General features: G+C 43.0%; 1 pseudogene; it reads right to left on the reverse strand.

Annotated features, from left to right (window-relative positions):
- Positions 1–1,720: 1,720 nt before the first annotated feature.
- Positions 1,721–12,592, reverse strand: LOC142108934 (F-box only protein 24-like; annotated as a pseudogene).
- Between the last annotated feature and the right edge of the window lie 6,913 nt (positions 12,593–19,505).

Below are 19,505 nucleotides of genomic sequence, written 5' to 3' on the forward strand. Positions count from 1 at the left end.
TCTGGGGCTTTACTATCCTGTCTTGGGTATTGGGGTTTGTTGTTTTCCCATCGCTGGGGTGGTTGCTTAGAATTTTCTGAAAATAAACCGAATTGTTCCAGTAGGATTATTAAAAATCTATAAAGACAGTACAGCTCTCTCCTCCAACTAAACAGTATCATCAGTCCCAATATATAAAACATAATATATACTGTATAAGGTTTTGCTATGATATGTTACACACTTTTACAGTCATCCTCACTGATTCAATATTAGGATCACCTTACATTAGATAATATTGATATTTCAGTCATCACTGACTATATGGTAATGGTTTTTGTCGGTGACTTCTAATACTCTTATAACCTACTGTCATGGCCAAAAGTTTTGAGAATGACACAAAAAAAAAATTCTCACAAAGTCTGCTGCCTCAGTTTTTATAATGGCAATTTGCATATACTCCAGAATATCATGAAGAGTGATCAGATGAATTTTAATTAATTTCAAAGTCCCTCTTTGCCATGATATTGAACTTTATCCGCAAAACAACATTTCCACTGCATTTCAGCCCTGCCACAAAAGGACCAGCTGACATCAGGTCAGTGATTCTCTCGTTAACACAGGTGAGAGTGTTGACGAGGACAAGGCTGGAGATCACTCTGTCATGCTGATTGAGTTAGAATAACAGACTGGAGGCTTTAAAAGGAAAGTGGTGCTTGAAATCATTGTTCTTCCTCTGTTAACCATCGTTATGTGCAAGGACACATGTGCAGTCATCATTGCTTTGCTTTACAGACAGTCCCGATGTCCCCTCATTCTCAGGACACATGTAATACAGACTGTCCTGGGGGTAAATGTATCAAGAGAGTTTTTCGGCGGGTTTGAAAAACCAATCAGATTTTAGCTATCATTTATTTAGTACATTCTACAAAATGATAGCTAGACTCTGATTGGTTGCTACAGGCAAAATCTCCACTTTTCAAAACTCTCAGCTTGATACATTTACCCCCTGATGTCACTTCACTCTTAGGATTAATTTATATAAAAAATAAGGATAAGCCCAGCAGTGTTTTAAATGAATAATGTGTGTTGGTTCTAAGGTAGACCTAGGTCGGACTTCAATGTTGCGTTTCAGAGATTCCCAACATGCACATTTTCAGGTCTACACACAAACCCATAAGACTGGGCATAGATTGATTCTCTGGCTGCTGTTCCAAGAACTGTGAATTGGGGGTGAACTTTGAAATGCGCAACTGGCACACTTGTGAGTATAAGCATTGCTGGTCCACTCTACTTGCAGTTTGTAAATTACCCTTACTGATTCATTGGGCTCATTTACCAACATTCCATTTAGAAAATCATAGGAACCACCACCAAATCAGACAATTGCTTTCATTCTCCAACTTTCATTAGACAGATATAAGCTAGCTACTGATTGGTTGTTGGGAGTCTATATGTTTTACGAGTGAATAAGACTTAGGGCTAGATTTACTAAGCTGCGGGTTTGAAAAAGTGGGGATGTTGCCTATAGCAACCAATCAGATTCTAGCTGTCATTTTGTAGAAGGTACTAAATAAATGAAAGCTAGAATCTGATTGGTTGCTATAGGCAACATCCCCACTTTTTCAAACCCGCAGCTTAGTAAATCTAGCCCTTATTGTCTCCAAATAGTGGTAAAGATATATGGACAGAGAGAGTTGGTTGGGACACTGGAGGTATAACCTGATAACAAAATGACCACTCAGAAGTTCCTCATCTTCATCAGCAATTTAACAAACAAGGGGCTCCCTTTGGGTCATCCTGGAAGGCGACCCCCAGCTCCACATCCACAGCCATATATCTCCTTCTCAAAGTCCGCACTGTGCATGATCACTAGCGTATGGTTGAGGCTACAAAAAATATCAACCGGATTCTTTACATAATGGACCTACAGAGGGGATAGAGTGATGTGAGAGGACAGATCTTCTCGCATGTTGTGTACACGTCATGATAACATTATTGTTGGACACTCTTCAATTCTTGGACGATTCCAGACATAATACATTATAGGTGATGTCCATCCACATCTCTTATGTTTAGATGTTTAGACGGTTTCCTCCTTTTGAAGCCATTCAGTTCGATAAGACAAATCCCGGCCACTTATAAATTGAGAATTCTATTTTCGGGGGTGGCCCATTTTAGAACAGTATGGATTCTATATATGTCATCCTTATCTTTCTATAGAGAGGAAAGGAATTGTGGGTGGACATCCCCACTGTGAAGGTGTCTTCAATATAATTGTAAGTCCTGAAGACATTCACCAATTACCAGCACTATGAAACATGGTTGTGGTATGGGCAGTCTGGAAAAAGATCATTTATTTACAGTTTTGTGGTGTTTTAGATATCCACAGTCCAAGCTAGTAAAAGGAGACCTTAAATACCTTCTGGGTTACTCAGAGAACAGAAGTACAAGTAGTATGTCAGGATCCCCATTGATCCCTGTCTTTACCTGGCTGGGCTCTCCTCTATCAATGTTGTCCCCAGTTCCCAGTTGTCCGAAGCGGTTATTTTCTTGCATGAATATTCTCCCAAACTCATATACCATGGCCAGGTGACTGCACCCGACCGAGCAGAGCACCACCTGGAAGACAGACAGAGCTCCTTGACCAATGGAAACAACATCTAATGCAGCCTCCATGGGGGAAATTCCATAAATGTGGAGGAGGCAGTAAGTGGAGATAATGAAGGCAGTAAACGGGTAACAACCCTACAGTGTACTTTACACTGACATAGTAATATAAAAAAGGCACATAAGCATATTATACCGTAGAAGCAGGCAAACGATGTCCGTATAAAGTCCTGATAAATCCACAGGAACCATAAATAACGCGGTTCTCTGGTGGGGCTAATAATAGTCCACTATACCACCAACAAGGCAAGTAAAGTTAGTCCTGTGCAGATAGGCAAATGCACAAGTCTTTGGGTCTGTCAGCCGACAGTGAAATCCAGTGGAGAAATCTTGAAACAAACTTTGCAATAAAGGACTTACCCTTAAGTAATTAGGGCCAGTAACATCCTCACAGCTTCCTGCTTGTTGCCAAGAAAACCGATGTACAGTATGGTGATGTGCTAAAGAGCGATGTAACAGCCTGGAAGTAGCGGGTAGTCTCGTAGTCGGCAGAGTTGCGCATGCGTGACCGGATCCGTTCGTTATCCTCAGCGGTAATAAGGTCAGTCTGTGTAGCCCTTGAAGGGCAAAGCTGGTTGAACCAACGCGTTTCGCACTAGGCTTCTTCAGGGATCGATCTGCTTCTACGGTATAATATGCTTATGTGCCTTTTTTATATTACTATGTCAGTGTAAAGTACACTGTAGGGTTGTTACTCGTTTACTGCCTTCATTAAATCCGGTTTTGTTATCACTTACTGTCCCCTCTGTGTCAAGCGCCAAGGGAGTTATAGCCAATATAATCCTCCATTAGGGTTGAGCTATCCCTATATTCCCCCACTCCCAGGTGGCTGCTCATCCACTGACACACTACAATAGGGAGCACTGAACACCCATTTCCACAAAGGAAGTGGAGATAAATGGTCTTTAAAGTAGAGGTAAAATAAGTCAAACAACCTTTTCTTTATAAGCTTCAGGCAAATGTTGGTATTTTTACTTAGAAAAAGGTGACTGACAATAGCTAGTCCTCTCCTTGTGTGGGGCTACTTAAAAGGAGGGGAGGTAGGGGTATGCTGGAATACTTTTGGCATTTGAATTGCTTCCCTGTCCTGCTAAGAAATGTATTTTGTGCCAACATTTATTTCGATCTGCAGATGGGTCACAGCTGAGGCAGAAAAGCCGGCACGACTTAAGAGCATGAGGAGTCATGGGTGGGACCTCCAAGGCCTAGATTTAGGGGACTCAATGTTCTCCCAAAAATAAATATGGATATGGTGTGGGCTGGAGTCCGGCAGAGCTGTTATTTGTCACCAATTTAAATTCTAATCTAATTATAATAAAGTGGTGGGCTTTTTCACCATACTCAAGTCTCTCTCTGGTATTTCAGGGCACAGGATGATTAATGACATGGGGGAAAGTGAGGGCATCAACCATTAGGCCAATTATACAAAAGCTCTTATTAGTAGAAAGTAGATAGAAATAGAGCAATGACATCATCTAACTATTCAGAAGGAACCATGTGCTGAGACATGGTTAGACCATCATGGGGAAAGAACAAGTACATCTCCAGTTGTCCTACATTGGAATGGAAAATCTTCTTAACAAGATAGCCTTTCCCAGACTAATCTGCCCAATTTTATCACTCCAATCAGTCCTGGTCCATAAAGACATCAAGCATCAAGTTTATACATACACTAAATTGCAATTTTATTCATAAACATGAAATGCCTCGGTTAAGTTTAATTAAATCGCAGCTAAATTCAATGACGGAATTAACCCCCCAACACAGCCCTATATATGCAAGCAGCTCAACTGAGATACCTGAGAGGTTCCATGCAAAAATGTCCAACTCCCCTATAAACAAATGTCCTTACTGAGACAAACTTAATCAATTTTCTCCACCTATATGTCCAAGAGGTTCACCGAATATCATAGACAACCCTCTACTAGTGGCAAAAAAAACCTTTGATACATAATATGACATAACACAACCCAGAATTACACCACCGACTTTGGAGAAATTAGATCGACCAGCAAAAAAATATATTTATGCACAAGCCATAGAGAAATAAAAGATTTAATCTGTGTCAGGCAGACCCCAGAGCAGCCGTGATCTTCAAGCCAGCAGCGGATTGCTTGGCAACCAAGATGCAGCCTCGCTCAGCGTTCGAAAGCCGTATGACCGTATTGTGTTCAGTGTGTCTGCCTGAAGCTCATTCTCAGGAAGCCTGCTGATTGGCTCACTGGTCCTCATAGGACAAGAAGACCCATGCCTCCTTGCCTGGAATGGCATTGCCACATTGCTGCTCTTGGTTACTGCATCGTTTCTGTGGTTCTTTGCCTTTTGTTGACTCTTCGCTTGATTTCTGGATTAATCTATCTGCTGCGTTTATCAACCCTCAGCTTATCTACTGTAATACTCTCTGCAAGATGTGACCCTCGGCTTGTCTAATGATTCAGCCTTTGTCTTTCACCTAAATTGGATGCCGAGCGGTTCTTACTTTGTCTCTATCCATCAGTGCGTGCTTCAAGGGGCACCCCTTTTTCTGTCTTCCAGCCGCCAGCACTTCCTGCTACTTCCAGGTATCTTTACTCATTTCAGTCTGCTTTTGGAAATCTATTATCAAGTATCTAATACATCAACACAGAGCTGATGCATAGATAAGTGCAAACTACTCAAGAGTAAAGACCTGGGCCAACCAAGTACTGGTGAGCACATTGCGCTCTATGAGAACAGGGGCTATAGGCAAAGACCTCGTCAAGACGTTCTAGGGATCTTATGTCTGGTGTTTGATATAATAATCTGGTTTTCTTTCAAGCCCAACACAAAGCAATCCCCCTACATTATAGTTATTGACATGATCAGATGCACTATGCAAAAAAAAACTTGGGACTTGTAGAGTGGCTGCATCACTTCCCTTCTCTATCCCTGGAAATATTACTATGATCCCTGTCAGGCTCCCTTAAACTGCTCCCTGGAAGTGTTTTTATAGATTATGGAGTTAAATAATCACTGCTTTAAGGACAATGAAACACCACTCTCTGCTTACTTGACTTGTATATACTTTTACATAAATGAGACACACAGGATACAGTTTTTGGATGTTATATTAAATAAAAAGATGCAATGAAATGAAATATAGCAGGTTTGCACCAAGACTTCGGGTCAACAGTCCTGTCGACTCCACCTTAAAAAATTGCCAGAATTCACCCTTTTCTTACTCAACATGCTACCAAAACTCTTATCCATTCTCTCATCATTTCCCACTTTGACTATTGCAACCTCCTGCCATCTGGCATTCCTGACACCAATATATACACACTTCAATCCATCCTAAATGCTGCTGAGAGACTGATCTTCCTCTCTTATCGATCCACATATGCTGCACCACTTTGCAAATCCCTACACTGGCTCCCTGTGTCCTCCAGAATCAAATTCAAATTACTCATCCTTACCTATAAAGCCCTCAACAACACTACCTCTGCATATATATCAAATCTCAAATCAATGTACTCTCCTTCCTGCCCTCTTAGATCAACCTCTGACCTGCGCCTTATCTCGTCTCTGGTAACAACCTCTCACTCCCGTCTACGTTCTGCTCCCCACTTAATGGAATTCCCAACCATGCTCAATCAGACTTTCCCACAGCCTTCAAATCTTTAGACGCTCTTTGTAAACCCATCTCTTTTTTTAGAGGTGGGTTAATCCCCGATAACACTATCACACTAATGCACCCTCACAACTATCCCAGTCTCTGAACCACATTTGCTATTTTTCTCATGTCTGAGTTTATTCTGTCTACCTTGTATGTCACTGTTTTATGTATGTACTGTGTTCCCTACTGTACAGCGCTGAGGAGCACTATGGTGCCTTACAAATCTCCGATAATAATAATAAGAATAACAGAAGGACCTGATTTAAGTGATATTATATGATCTATAATTATTTTGAAAAATCTTTTGCTCTGTAGCACTTTAGGTCCCACACCTGATGAGTCCATGCAAGATAGACCAGTCTATTTATTTTACATAATTGTTGATAAACCTCATACATAGGAAAATTGAGACTGTATATTTTTGCTTTATGTGAAGCATTATGTACTACCTTGCTTTGCAGTGATATCATCAGCGGCATCTGAAAGTCAAATGCTTGGACTGTCCCAAATAAATATCTATAGACACCAGAGGAGTGAACCTCAAAATAAACAGCACCAAGATCTGGGGACAGAACAACAGTAAAATATTAACTTATCTTCCCCATCACCCTGAGGTGTAAGATCCATAAATGTTTTCTATCAGTATAAGGGATCATTTAAATAGCTAACAATTGGAGTGTTGTATAGGAAAAATTATTGTGGCATCACTAAACAACCAATACACCGGATGTGGAGAGTTTTACGCTGCTGCACACCATTTTTTTTCTCTGGATGACGTTACGTCACACTACTTACACTATCAAGTCACAATTATGAGTCTGTCTGACAGGGTGTAGTACAAATTCACGATGCTGTAAACACCAACAGTGTTTACAGCTACATGATTATTACAAAACTGAGCACAGTAACATAATAAAAATACCTACTTACCTGTAAACAAACACAGGCCAGATCCGATGTGAGGAGAGGCTGACACGTCAAAATGATGTAACTTGCAATTGCGACTTGGAGATTTATGTTTTTAAAAGGCGACGCACGGTGCCATTTGATGATGGTAATGTTAATTGTATCCCTAACCTGCAGCCTAATCCTAACCTGCAGCCTAACCCTAACCTGCACCCTAACCCTGACCGGCAGCCTAATCCTAACCCGCAGCCTAATCCTATCCCAAACCCGCAGCCTAACCTTAACCCGCTACCTAACCCTAGCGTAAAGTTAGTACTTAAATGGGTCCGTTCTTTGCCACTTTAAAAACCGAAATGTCCAAATCGCGTTGCAAATGACGTCATTTTGTGTCAGGCTCTACTCACATCGGAAGTGGGCTGTGTCTGTTTACAGGTAAATAGGTATTTATTACATGTCGCTGTGTTCAGTTTTGTAATTATGTAGCTGTAAACACTGTCGGTATTTACAGCATCGTGAATACCATTACCACTGGTCTGACCATCTCCACTGTTAGAAGTAGGATTTTGCTATTCTTAAAGGTATTCCCTGAGTGTAAGACCTTTAGTTACTGGTGTTATCCTTTACTTTCAATGGGACAATGTTTGCCTCTTCCAGCTGTAACAAGTGCATTATAAGACACATGACAATATATGATGCCAACTTACTATTGTAAATTATATTATCTTTAATTACTCTTCAATGAGCACTACAAGGCCAAGGCTTACATTAATGAACAGGGCTTTCAGGAGAATTTTTATCTTTGTAACACATTTCACAGTGATGGTGCAGAAAATTAAGCACAATGGCCCCTAACTAGCAGGACAAAAAGGGACATTTATTGAGGCTTGACCAAGAAGTTCAAGATACACATATATGCTACACAGTGCAAAACGAGACACAACGATTTCTACAGCTGCCTTCTGTCAGTGTTACCCTGCAGTAGGAGGGTCAGACTCATAGCTCCCTTCTGTCTGTGTCACAATGCAGGAAAGGAAGTAGAAGGAAAGCCTTCAAGAGGGATGTAATGGGACATTTTGGGAAAATTGTCTACTGTGACTGGAATAACAGAAAAGTCTTGTAGGCTTAGAGGTCCTTCAGGAGACTGGTGAGATACCTTGCTTTATGTCTATATGGAACAAGATGGAATGTATTCAATAATGTCTTTCCGAATGTCTAGCCCCCAATAACTTTGACTAAAAATCTCCCACTAAACTGTGAATTGTGCACCCAAGAAAGCATCTTAATCCAAACTTCCTCGTCTACAAAGGATTTGTGGAGGGGAATCTTTCAAGATAACATGGAGGAAAGGATTCAAGATGGGTCAGCTATATGAGACATTACTTCAGGTTTTTGTGCAATTTACAGGTATCACAGATTATTGGTGATAGTAAATATTCCCATTAGATGTCTCCGTTAATCTAATGACAGTTTAAGGGACAGAAGCTCCACATCTCAGTTGGAGTAATTTGTTGTGGGAGAGAAGATAAGGGGATCGTAAAAATACCTAATGGGAAAAAGAACACAGAAACCTAGAACAATACGTTTCTTTTTCTACAATGTATAGTAATTATCAAAGGAGAAACTGACACAAGACCTCCACCAGACCTTCTGGGGCTGGTTCCTCCCACACAAAAGTGAAAAGTTAGGTTTCCCACTCTCCTTTAAAAATGAAGTACCTGTTCGAACTGTGACATAGGTGGTCAAGTGATTCACCCAAGCATGTACCTAAGAGATACTATTCGCAGAGTATTGAACTCATCAAGAGATACTGAAACACCACAGCCTGATTGGACCTGCCTGAAAGTGGCGACCAGGGCTTCAGCGTTCAACCCAAGTACTGAGACCAAGGTATGAAATCGTAAAGCATACTGTTCCACGATGATAGTACCTTGTTGTAAGCATCCCCAGACTTGCAGAGGCAGGAGAGACTCAACCAGGCACATCAAAGACCTCTTGAAATGCTGAAATTAAGGGAATAGCTTTCTGAAAAATAAGAGTAGTTCCTTTTCTCAAAGGAGCGAGGCTCAAGCTCACCACTTTTGCACTCTCAGGAGTTATTTTTCTAGGCTGCAGTTTGAATTAAATTATGCACTTAGGGTGGAAACCCCTGAAAATGCCCACTTTAGCAAGGTGGCATGGTATTACAGTAGGTTAAGACTGGTTGAACAAGTGTAGGTACAAAAGATTCAGGAACAAAATTAGGATGACACACAGATGCTTGTAGCAAGCAATGCCTAAAGGGTTCCAAGCAGGTAGACAGACCTTGCAGACACAGAACAGTGTGGTACTCCTTGGCTTCCTGCTTCTTCACTCTTTCACGGAGGTCTAGCATGACTGCTGGACCTCACTAATGTTATGTTGCCCAGTTCAAATTGTCACAAGCTGTCAGGATACCAGGTTGTTAGGGCAGAGTGTCACCAACATTCCATAAAACCCACACAGCATCCCAGTGACCAGTATCCCTTAACCGCTTTATAAATAGGGACTCAATTATTTAGTCGGGCCAAGCTGTATTAAACCGTTCTCAAGTCAAGTTGTAGAATTTTTAGTGATCAGGACAAACACAAGGATGGTACATAAGTACGCTGAAAGTACCGCGGCCAAACTTAGTTCTTGTATAGTTCACTATAAGCATGCACCATACTTAAACCGCTGTTGAAGTCTATGGGAAAGTTTGTCTGGCCAAATTGTACAATTTTCACTCTGGGTAAAGCTGTTCTTTAGTATGTCCTGGACAAGCTGTTTCCCCGCTAGGCTGCCAAGTTGCTGGTTTGTTAGTGGCAACTTCCCGGCCAAGCTGTTGCTGCAATTTCATGTCTTGTGAATACTGTCCCAGAGCTCTCTACTGAGATCGTAGGGATCTGCACCCCAGTCACCCTACTCCAGGATGCACACCAGGTGAATCTTCACGTGCAGCTCCAGATGTAGCAGAATTCCCCCCATAGCAAGATGTTCCACTAAAGATTCAAATAAGAAGCAAGGTTTAAAGCAGGAATCACAAGTGAGCTGGTAAAAAAACAACACTAACACCAGGCTGTAGAGCCACCAAGACAGTGGAAATCCTGCCCTGTAGGATTATCCCAAGTTCACTCTGGATGTAATGGTTATGAAATCTTTACTAGATGGAGATGGGAGGGGAGAGCTGTCATCTCCTCATTGTTTCCCTCCTGCTAGTTTGGAGCCCAGGAGTTTAGCGTAGTACAAGGGAGAACAATAGTTGCTCAAACTAGGTGTTGATAGATTTAATCCGGTTTAAGTAAGAGAGTGTTCCTGTTTTAACCCCTTCCAAGATTTTTTGATAAAGAATGGTCTTTCGATGATCCAGATTTCCTGTTCCTACTGTTGGGGATAGGAAATAGAAAAGCAACCACTTTGTAATCCACAGAGATACAGTTAACCCACCTGGCCTTATTTAAGAACTTAATGGGTATCAGTCCAGTTCGCAGTCCAGATGTATGAAAACAAACATGGCATATTTTAGTCCATAAATGAATCAATCTCCATATCAATATATGTAATCAGCAGCATGATCTTTATAGTGCTGTTTGGACAGATGACATATGGTCTTCCCTCACACAAGCTTTGAGAGATATCACGGCAGCACACGGGTCTGAAGATAATCTGCATCAGGAGTTACCATGAAAATGCCAGTGACTGTAAAGGTGGTTGCTGTGGAAATGCCAATGACTATACCAGGAATCAATGTCAATGGTGTGCGGTGTATGTGTGGGAAGTCAGTGACAATGTTCGGAGGTGCAGGAACACAGAGGCTCAGTATCACAAAGGGAAACAGGGATAGTGCAATAACATTTTCCAGGACTTGGTCTTACGTCTTTGATGCTCTGACACAGTTCTACAAAGCGGCAGGATCTTTTAAACTGCACGCAGACGTGGCTGTAGTCACAGGTTAACAGAGCACTGCGGAGGAAGAAGAGCGTTCCCGCGTAGTCCAGAATAAACACGTTGTTCTTGGTGACCAAGAAGCGTTGGAAGCCATTGGAGATGACAGGAGATTGGATATTGTTGTAATCTCATCATGTTTGGTATTTAAATGTGCGGGAGATTATGACCGGTTTATTGAGGGGGGTGTTATTTCTCTGAGATATATCTGTGAAGAATTACAAACAGGTCAAAACTTAGGAATAGTTTGAATAAACCTGAGGTGACACCCAGGGGACATTTCCGCCCCCCACGTTAGCATTCACACTGCCCTGGGGAATGCCGTCCCATTTGAGTTTGCTTAAAAACCTGTGTCTGGAGGGACAAAGTGTCAGACTTTTGGGGAAATCAAGTTACATTGATAAGCTGTCCATCTTCCTAGCCAAATTCCCCTTGGCCAGAATGCAATTTATGTAAGTGCAAATCTGAATGTAATCCTTTTTATTTTAAACTGTTTTGCTTGTTATGTCAATATATTAATTCTTTATTCATTATTTTTCTTTATATCTGAATGCCCTGTATTTTTGTATATTAAATCTAAAATTTAATAAGTTGCGTCCTTGATACTCTAACGGATTCACTAGCCTGTTTAGAAGAGATTGCTCGTCCAGGTTAACCCTTGGAATGCCAGTGTGTGATTTTGTTGATACATTTGATTAACAAGCTGTGTGTGCTTGTATTTACATTTGTGTAACAGTCTGGAGGTGTGAAGAGTTAATCCTGTGTGTGCTGCTGTGGGTCTTGTTAGTTTGTGGATAACTAGAAGCCTGTGTGCCAGTGCAGGACAGTATATTGGGGTCCTATTGCTCGTACCCAATAGGTGGTGGCTGAACCTTGAAGTGTCTGGGGGGGGTGAGAGCGCTGTGTTTGGGGGCGATTCCGTAGGTCTAGGACCTGTGTGATAGGTGAGAGAGACTGCGGGCTGAAATCGTGTGTGACCTCATACAGCAAACACCCCGAAATCACGGCAGCTGGGAGCGTGTTCGGGACAGGAGCTATTTCTGAACATGTCCACCATTAAAGTAGTGCTAAAGGCAAGTTTTGGTTTCTTAAATGAGGTAGTATCCACATTTCATATCTATGAAGAAACTGTACTTCTGTCCCATTGTCCAAAGCCAACTAACAATAATGAAAAAAGCTTATATACTCTAGACATGATCAGCGAAACTTCTGTGCAACTCTAGAGACCAAAGGATTTCAGAAAGACTGATCAAATCTTTGGACGTTCCAAGGGTCCACATCAAGGGCAGACTCCATCTAAACATAATTTGTAAGGTGGGTTCAAGACGTCATTTCAGTCATATGAGGAATGCACGTGAGGTGCCAAAAATATTAATTCACATTCCTTAAGGGTGGTGGCAAGCTCCTGGGCACACAGGGCTCAGGCTTCAGTAAACAATCTTTACATAGCAGGAAGCTGGTCATCGCTTCATATCTTCTCCAGACATTACTTTATATACCATGGAGTCTGAGGAGGAAATAACAAAATTATACTCACCAATAATTCATTTCCTTGAAGAACTTCATAGCTCCCGTAGCCATTATGCTCCATTTACTATCATATATCAAATTTAAAGAGTTTTTTTTCCCTTTTTCAGTTTTTAGGAATACAATATAATCACATTACATATATGAAACCAGTGCTTTTGTTTGCTATGTAATTATGTACATGGAAAGATAAAGATATTTAGAAAAATAAGGACAGGACAGATAACAGTAAGTAAAGCCAACATTCCTTGAGCAAATAGATAGAATATTCTACAGTTGTTGAATCTACTAATCACAATGTTTCTGACGTACACTTTTCTGGATAAGGGATATTTTCGTAACTTTGTACTCAGAGCATAAAATATAATATACAATATTGTCCCTAACATTCCTCTCTGTATTAAACTTATTAGCAGTGCTCCTCACAGTGACTATAGAAGAAAGTGTCATCACACCTGTAAGACATTATTAGGGAATAGGCTGAACTTCCCTGCATTCTGAGGGATGTTCAGCCAATAAAATGGCAGCTTTCATTTCTATCTATGACATCACTTTAGTCTCCAAGATTTCAGTTTTGGTCTGAGACTACAAACTGCACTTAAACCGATCTGTGCTGCAACAAATATCTGCTCATCCCGCTGATCTTCACACATAGCTCACAGACGGCTTAACCTGCTTAATCCAGGACAGGACATATTACACATTTTTTTTTATTATTTGAACAAGGGAACATAAACAAAAACAAACAACAAATATAACATTTAACTACAAAATAAAAACTATGAGAAGTGTGTTCCTTAGACTAAACGCAGTTAAAATCATGCGGGTGAGTAACTTGCCAAAGAACCTATGATCTGTGGATTCCTGGAATTTCAGCCAATGGGAGCAGGAAGGGGATGGGACTTATACACAGTTATAAGTCAGTGCTCAGAGGTTACAGTCCTTCCTGCTTCCGGATTCGTGCGAGTCAGGCTGAGTAGTGTATCTCCTGCTTCTTGTGCTTTTCCTTCTATTGTGTGGTGATATTTCAGTGTATTTTACAATTTTCATTTCCCTGTCTTTGTTCTGTATTGTTTTTCCCTGTGCCTCTTATCCCCCTTCCCCTCCCTCTTCAGCCTTCCCTTCCAGAGTTGCGGGGCTCCGTGCACTCTCTCCTCTCTATCCCCTTCATCGCTCTCGCTCCCCCCCCTCCCCTCCTTTATACTGTTTTTGCCCTCTTTAATAGTTTTCTACTTTAGTCTTTTCGTTCCCCCAACCTTTTATTGTATTTGGTGGCATCCCTTTCTCCTACCTTGTCCCAGTTATGTCCCGTCCTAGTCAGGTTCGCAGTGCCCCAGTAAGATTTAGAGACGCAGCTCCAGCAGCCATGTCCCGTCCCCTCTCCTCCTCAACTCTCCACGAGGCTGCTCCGTCCCCGCTCTCTAGCGGCGTGTCCGCTAGGGGGACCCGCAGCGCCTCTCCTTCTGGGGCTCCACATAGTAGGCCTGGTCAGGGCGGGCGGCGGTCACGTAGCGCCGTTGCTACGGCAACGGTTTCCCGGTCGGCGGGGTCTGTGAGCGCTGGTATCCCCATTGTAGCGGTCGGGTCAGGTTCCGGTCGGCAGCAGGTGGGTGGTCAGGTGGCCCCTTCCATCCCCCCTCCTTCTCAGGCTCTATCTTCTCACGCGGGGGCCATAAATTTATTTAGGGGCTGGGAGTCGGCTGGGGGGCCTGTAGAGAAAATCCCTGGTTTAATGGGAGAAGGCAGAGGGGAGGTTTCTACATATAGAGGGCTAGGCCCCGTTATTTGGGACCCTGTAGCTACAGCGGTAGGGGGGGATCAGTCTCTCACCTCACAAAGGATGGGTAGCATCGAGAGGAGCACGTCAGTGGGGGGTGGTTTGCCCCCTCCTTATGGCCCTGTTTTTCCCTTTCCCGGAGTAGGCAGAGTCGGTGCTGATAGAGAGGCATTCAGTAGGGTGGGGTCAGGTCTAGGGCTCGACCCCAGGCGTGAGGCAGCGGTGGAGGTAAGTAAGGTTGGGCCAGAGTACTTTGCCCCTTTGGGAGGGGGGTCAGTAGCCAGTTCCCGTCCTCGTTTTCAGGCCGAGGGGACCTTTCTTTGGGGATTGGGGTCCACATTCAGAAGTGAAGAGAGTGGGGGTAGGGAGACCGTCCAGCCGCAGGTTGGGTCCAACAGGCAAGTCAGTTGGGGAGCTTGGGGTTTGCCCTATCCGGATAGGGCAAACCCCTATCGGGCAAGCAGGAGTTGGCGCAGGAGGTGCGGGGCTCGCTCCCCCCGTTAGTGATCAGCGAGATGGCTCTGGTGTTAACGTGTCTTTGATTGCAGATACTCAAGTGCCGGTAGAAGGGACATCGGGGCAATCAGCGGTTCCGGTCAGAACCGGGTCGGCAATCGAAGGACGATCAGGGGTCACATCGGGTAGCCGGACCTTGCCTACATCTGTGCCTGCGGGAGGTTTTGCTGGACAGGAATCTCAACAGGCGGCCGTCATGGAGGCGTCATCGGTACCGGGGCCGTACGGGACAACAGGAGCCGGGCAGCAAGCGGAGACAAGCGGAAGCGGTGAGTTACCAGAGATTATTATGTCACACGAACTGTCACACAGCCCTATGTCGTCCACTCACAAGGACTCCCCCTCTTCATCGGGGGAGGGTCCTCGGAAGTTGATAAAAATTCTTAACACGCACTTTAGTAGATCTAGACCAAAAGGGGATAGACGTAGTACAGCAGCGAAACTTACAACAAATAGAGCACCCATGGTGCAATGTGAGAACACCGCCCTTTTGGCGGGCATTCGCCCTTGCATTATAGACAGGATTAAGAAAGGGTACTTTGTAGACATGATTGCGATCACGAAGGCGGGCAGGAAGGAGTTAGAAGCGGCCTGCGGAAGAGGGGGTATAGGGGAAGATGCATATAAAACCTTCCCTAACTGGTTGTCAGGTTATTGCTCCTTCGCAGCGTGCTATATTGAGACGAGACCTCAGGCCATCGAAGAGGTCTGGAAATATTTGCATATGATAAACGAGATGTTTATTAACGACCGCCCGGGGACTTGGCGCAAATACGACAAATTGTTTCGTGAGAGAGTAGAAGGTCGGGTGGACATGCCCTTAGGTGTTAAGGATGTTGAGATCTGGATACAACTAAACCGGGCTAGCTTAGCCTTCAGTTCAGGGGCACAGGGGAATCGGTTTCCGCAAGGGGGGAGACGTGGAGCTCCCCAGTTTGCTAAAAACAGATGCTTCGCTTGCAACAACGGGGCGTGCGGCAGAGGTGAGTCTTGCAGATACAAGCACATCTGTTCCTATTGCCGCGGTGCGCATGCAGCCAGAGAGTGTCCGAGGAGTGCCCCCGGCCTCTCCAGAAACCGCGGCAACGATAACAGCGCTCTGTAAAGCCCAGTCCCCTATATGTAATGACGCACTGGAAAGATGGCTTAGACTGTACCCAAATGCGGAGCAGGCTTCCTTTCTAAGCGAAGGTTTTCGTCACGGGTTTAGGTTCCCTATCAACACATCGGTTAGTGCCAGGGCCTCTAGGAACTTAAAATCCGCTTACGTATTCCCAGATATCCTGGACGAGAAAATTTGTGGTGAGATAAGCCTGGGCCGCATGATTGGCCCATTTGACTCCCCCCCACTTTCGGATTAAGTCATATCCCCAGTAGGTATAGTACCTAAAAAAGTGCCAGATAAATTTAGACTATTTCAGCACATGTCACATCCCGCAGGCAATTCCGTCAATGATGCCATAGACCAGGACATAAGTTCAGTGGTCTACCAGTCATTCGAAGAGGCTTTGATGCTCATTCGGGGGTTTGGGCCAGGGGCACTTATGGCCAAATTAGATATCGAGTCGGCTTTCAGGTTACTTCCCCTGCACCCGGAATCATTTCGGTACATGGGGTTTAAGATCAAAGGCAAATATTATATTGACAGATGCCTTCCCATGGGGTGTTCCTTGTCGTGTGCCTACTTTGAAGCCTTTAGTTCCTTTCTTCACTGGGCGATTCAGGCGGGCACAGGGCACGAGGGCATCGCTCATTACCTGGATGATTTTCTGTTCGTAGGCCCGGCTAGCTCTTCAGTATGCTCGGATACGCTGTATTCAGCTCAGGCTCTGTTCTTGGTTATGGGGGTAGCAGTAGCCAAGGATAAGACAGAAGGCCCAACATATTGCTTGTCGTTCCTGGGGATAGAAATAGACTCCTTGGCAGGCTGCTGTCGCTTGCCAGCCGATAAAATAGAAAAAATGGAGAGTTTGATATCCAGCACTCTGGCCTCTCCTTCTCGTACACTTAGGCAGGTTCAAGCCTTGCTAGGATCTTTCAATTTTGCATGTAGGGTTATACCCATGGGTAGAATCTTCTGCAGGAAATTACAGTTGGCCACAGCAGGAAGAAACAGACCCCACGCATTAATAACACTGAGTGACGAGATAAAGGCGGATTTAGCTATATGGGTGACATTCCTTCAGAAATTTAACGGTTCTAGGATCTGGCCTTCGCCTCCCATTACCACGTTAGAGTTAGATCTATTCACGGACGCATCAGGCGCTAAAGGATTTTGTGCTTTCTTCCAAGGTCGATGGTGCGCTTCATCTTGGCCGCAATCTTGGGTAGAGAGTGGGCTTACAAAGAAATTATTGGTACTGGAGCTTTTTCCCATAATTGTAGCGCTGGAGTTGTGGGCCCCCCAGCTGTCTGGGCGTAATGTGTCCTTTTGGTGTGACAATTTGGGCGTGGTGCAGGCAATTAACCGGCAGAGCGCTTCCTCTAAGCCGGCAGTAAACTTGCTGCGTGTTCTGGTGCTTCGTTGCCTGGACTGCGACATAAATTTTCGCGCCAAACATGTTCCAGGTGTAGACAACTGTATAGCTGACTCCCTTTCCCATTTTGATTGGAAGCGCTTTAGACTCTTGGCCCCTCATGCTGACGCAGTCGGTACAGCCTGTCCATCTTATGTTTGGCAGATGGCCGGGCCGGCTTAAGATGCTTGACAGAGGCGTCTTTAGCTCCATCCACGTGGATGACATTTGGTGATCTGCAATTTAAGAATTGTTTGATTTTCCATGTTCTCAAATACTGATCCTTGTATTCCTTAATCTGCTTCATATATTTACATGCACTACATAAACCACATTTGAAAAAACCCATCAGTTTGTTGTTGTTTGGTCACTCTGGGGTAAGTGCACTGTGGACAAGTCGATCCTTCAAATTCTTGGATCTTCGCTAAGTCATGAAAATTTTGTCACCGATGATTCTATTTAGATCCTCATATGATTGTAATATATTTAGATGTTTCTGAAAAATAGTAGTAATTTGTTTCCATTGGGGACAAAAAGTCCCAATCATGCGTATTTTTGTGTCAGGAGGCTTAAACCTAGTAGTGGGGTGTAGGAGGGTATCCCGATTCTTTAAATTAACCTTTTTGTGGGCTTTACTGATAATTCTATTACTATAACCTCTACTTTTAAGTCTGGATTTGAGTTCACTTATCCTTAGACAATATAAGTCATCATCAGAACAATTTTTGCGGGTTCGAAGCATTTCCCCTTTGGGGATGCCTCTGATGACCGCGGGATAATGTGAACTTGTTGCATGTAATAAGCTATTCGTGGCCGTGTGTTTACGGTATATATCAGTGCTTAATTTCCCATCCGTTGATTTGAAGATGGTTAAATCCAGAAGGTTTAAATGAGTGTCATGTAGTGAATTTTTTGAATAATTGGACATCCCCGTCCCACAAGATAAAGATATCATCAATGTATCTCAACCATACATTGATGAGTTTGGTGTACATTTCATTAGCATCAATGAATACATATTCCCGCTCCCACCAGCCAGAAAACAGATTGGCATAGGTGGGAGCACATACTGTACCCATCGCGGTACCTTGTATCTGAAGATAAAAATTATCCTCAAAAAGGAAATAGTTCTTGGTCAATATAAATTCCAACAGTACAATCAAAAAGTCATTGAAATGATTTACTGAGCCCATTTTTAGAAAATATTTTACTGCATCAATTCCCAGATTGTGTGGAATGTTAGAGTATAGGGATTCTACATCATATGAAGCCAAAAAGGTATCTTCATTGTTATATTATTTAATTTTAAAAGTACGTCTATAGTGTCCCTTACATACGAAATCAGACTAGTTACATGTTCTTGCAGATAGTTGTCTACATATCTACTGGATTTCTCTGTAAGGCAACCCACCCCAGAAATGATGGGTCTCCCTGGGGAATTGTGCTCATTTTTATGAACTTTGGGAAGTAAATAAATCGCTGATATTTTGGGATTCTCAACTGAAAGATACTGAAAATCTGTGTTATTACTCCTCTCAGATATGCGTCTTCAATCAGTTTATTATATTGCTGTAGGGTTAAAAATTAAACGCTTATAGCATTCTTTGTTATTAAGTTGATGATAAATCTCTTTTAAATATAACTCCCGGGGCCAAAGCACAATATTCCCCCCTTTGTCTGAGGGCTTCACTATAACATCTTTCCAATTCTCAATCTCTTTTAAAGCTGTTTTCTCTTCCTTAGTTAGGTTGCTATTAAATCTATTAGAGTGTTTAGATTGGGAAAAGAGCTAATCTAAGTCCTTAGATACCATGTCCTTGAATGTTTTGACTTGGAGACATATTTTTATATCTGGGGAAAATGTGGATTTTTTCTTTAAATGATGTCTCACTGCTTCTGTTTGGTTTCTTTCCTCTCTATCCACATTTGATAAAGAGTCTTCCAAAATTTGTAGAGCCTCTACTTCAGATATAGTGTCAAAAATCGGAACATCAGAGTCAGCGGTTTCCCCTTCATTTGTGTTATGATCCCTGTATTGGTT

Source organism: Mixophyes fleayi, chromosome 12 (assembly GCF_038048845.1).
Source record: "Mixophyes fleayi isolate aMixFle1 chromosome 12, aMixFle1.hap1, whole genome shotgun sequence".
NCBI classification, from domain to species: domain Eukaryota; kingdom Metazoa; phylum Chordata; class Amphibia; order Anura; family Limnodynastidae; genus Mixophyes; species Mixophyes fleayi.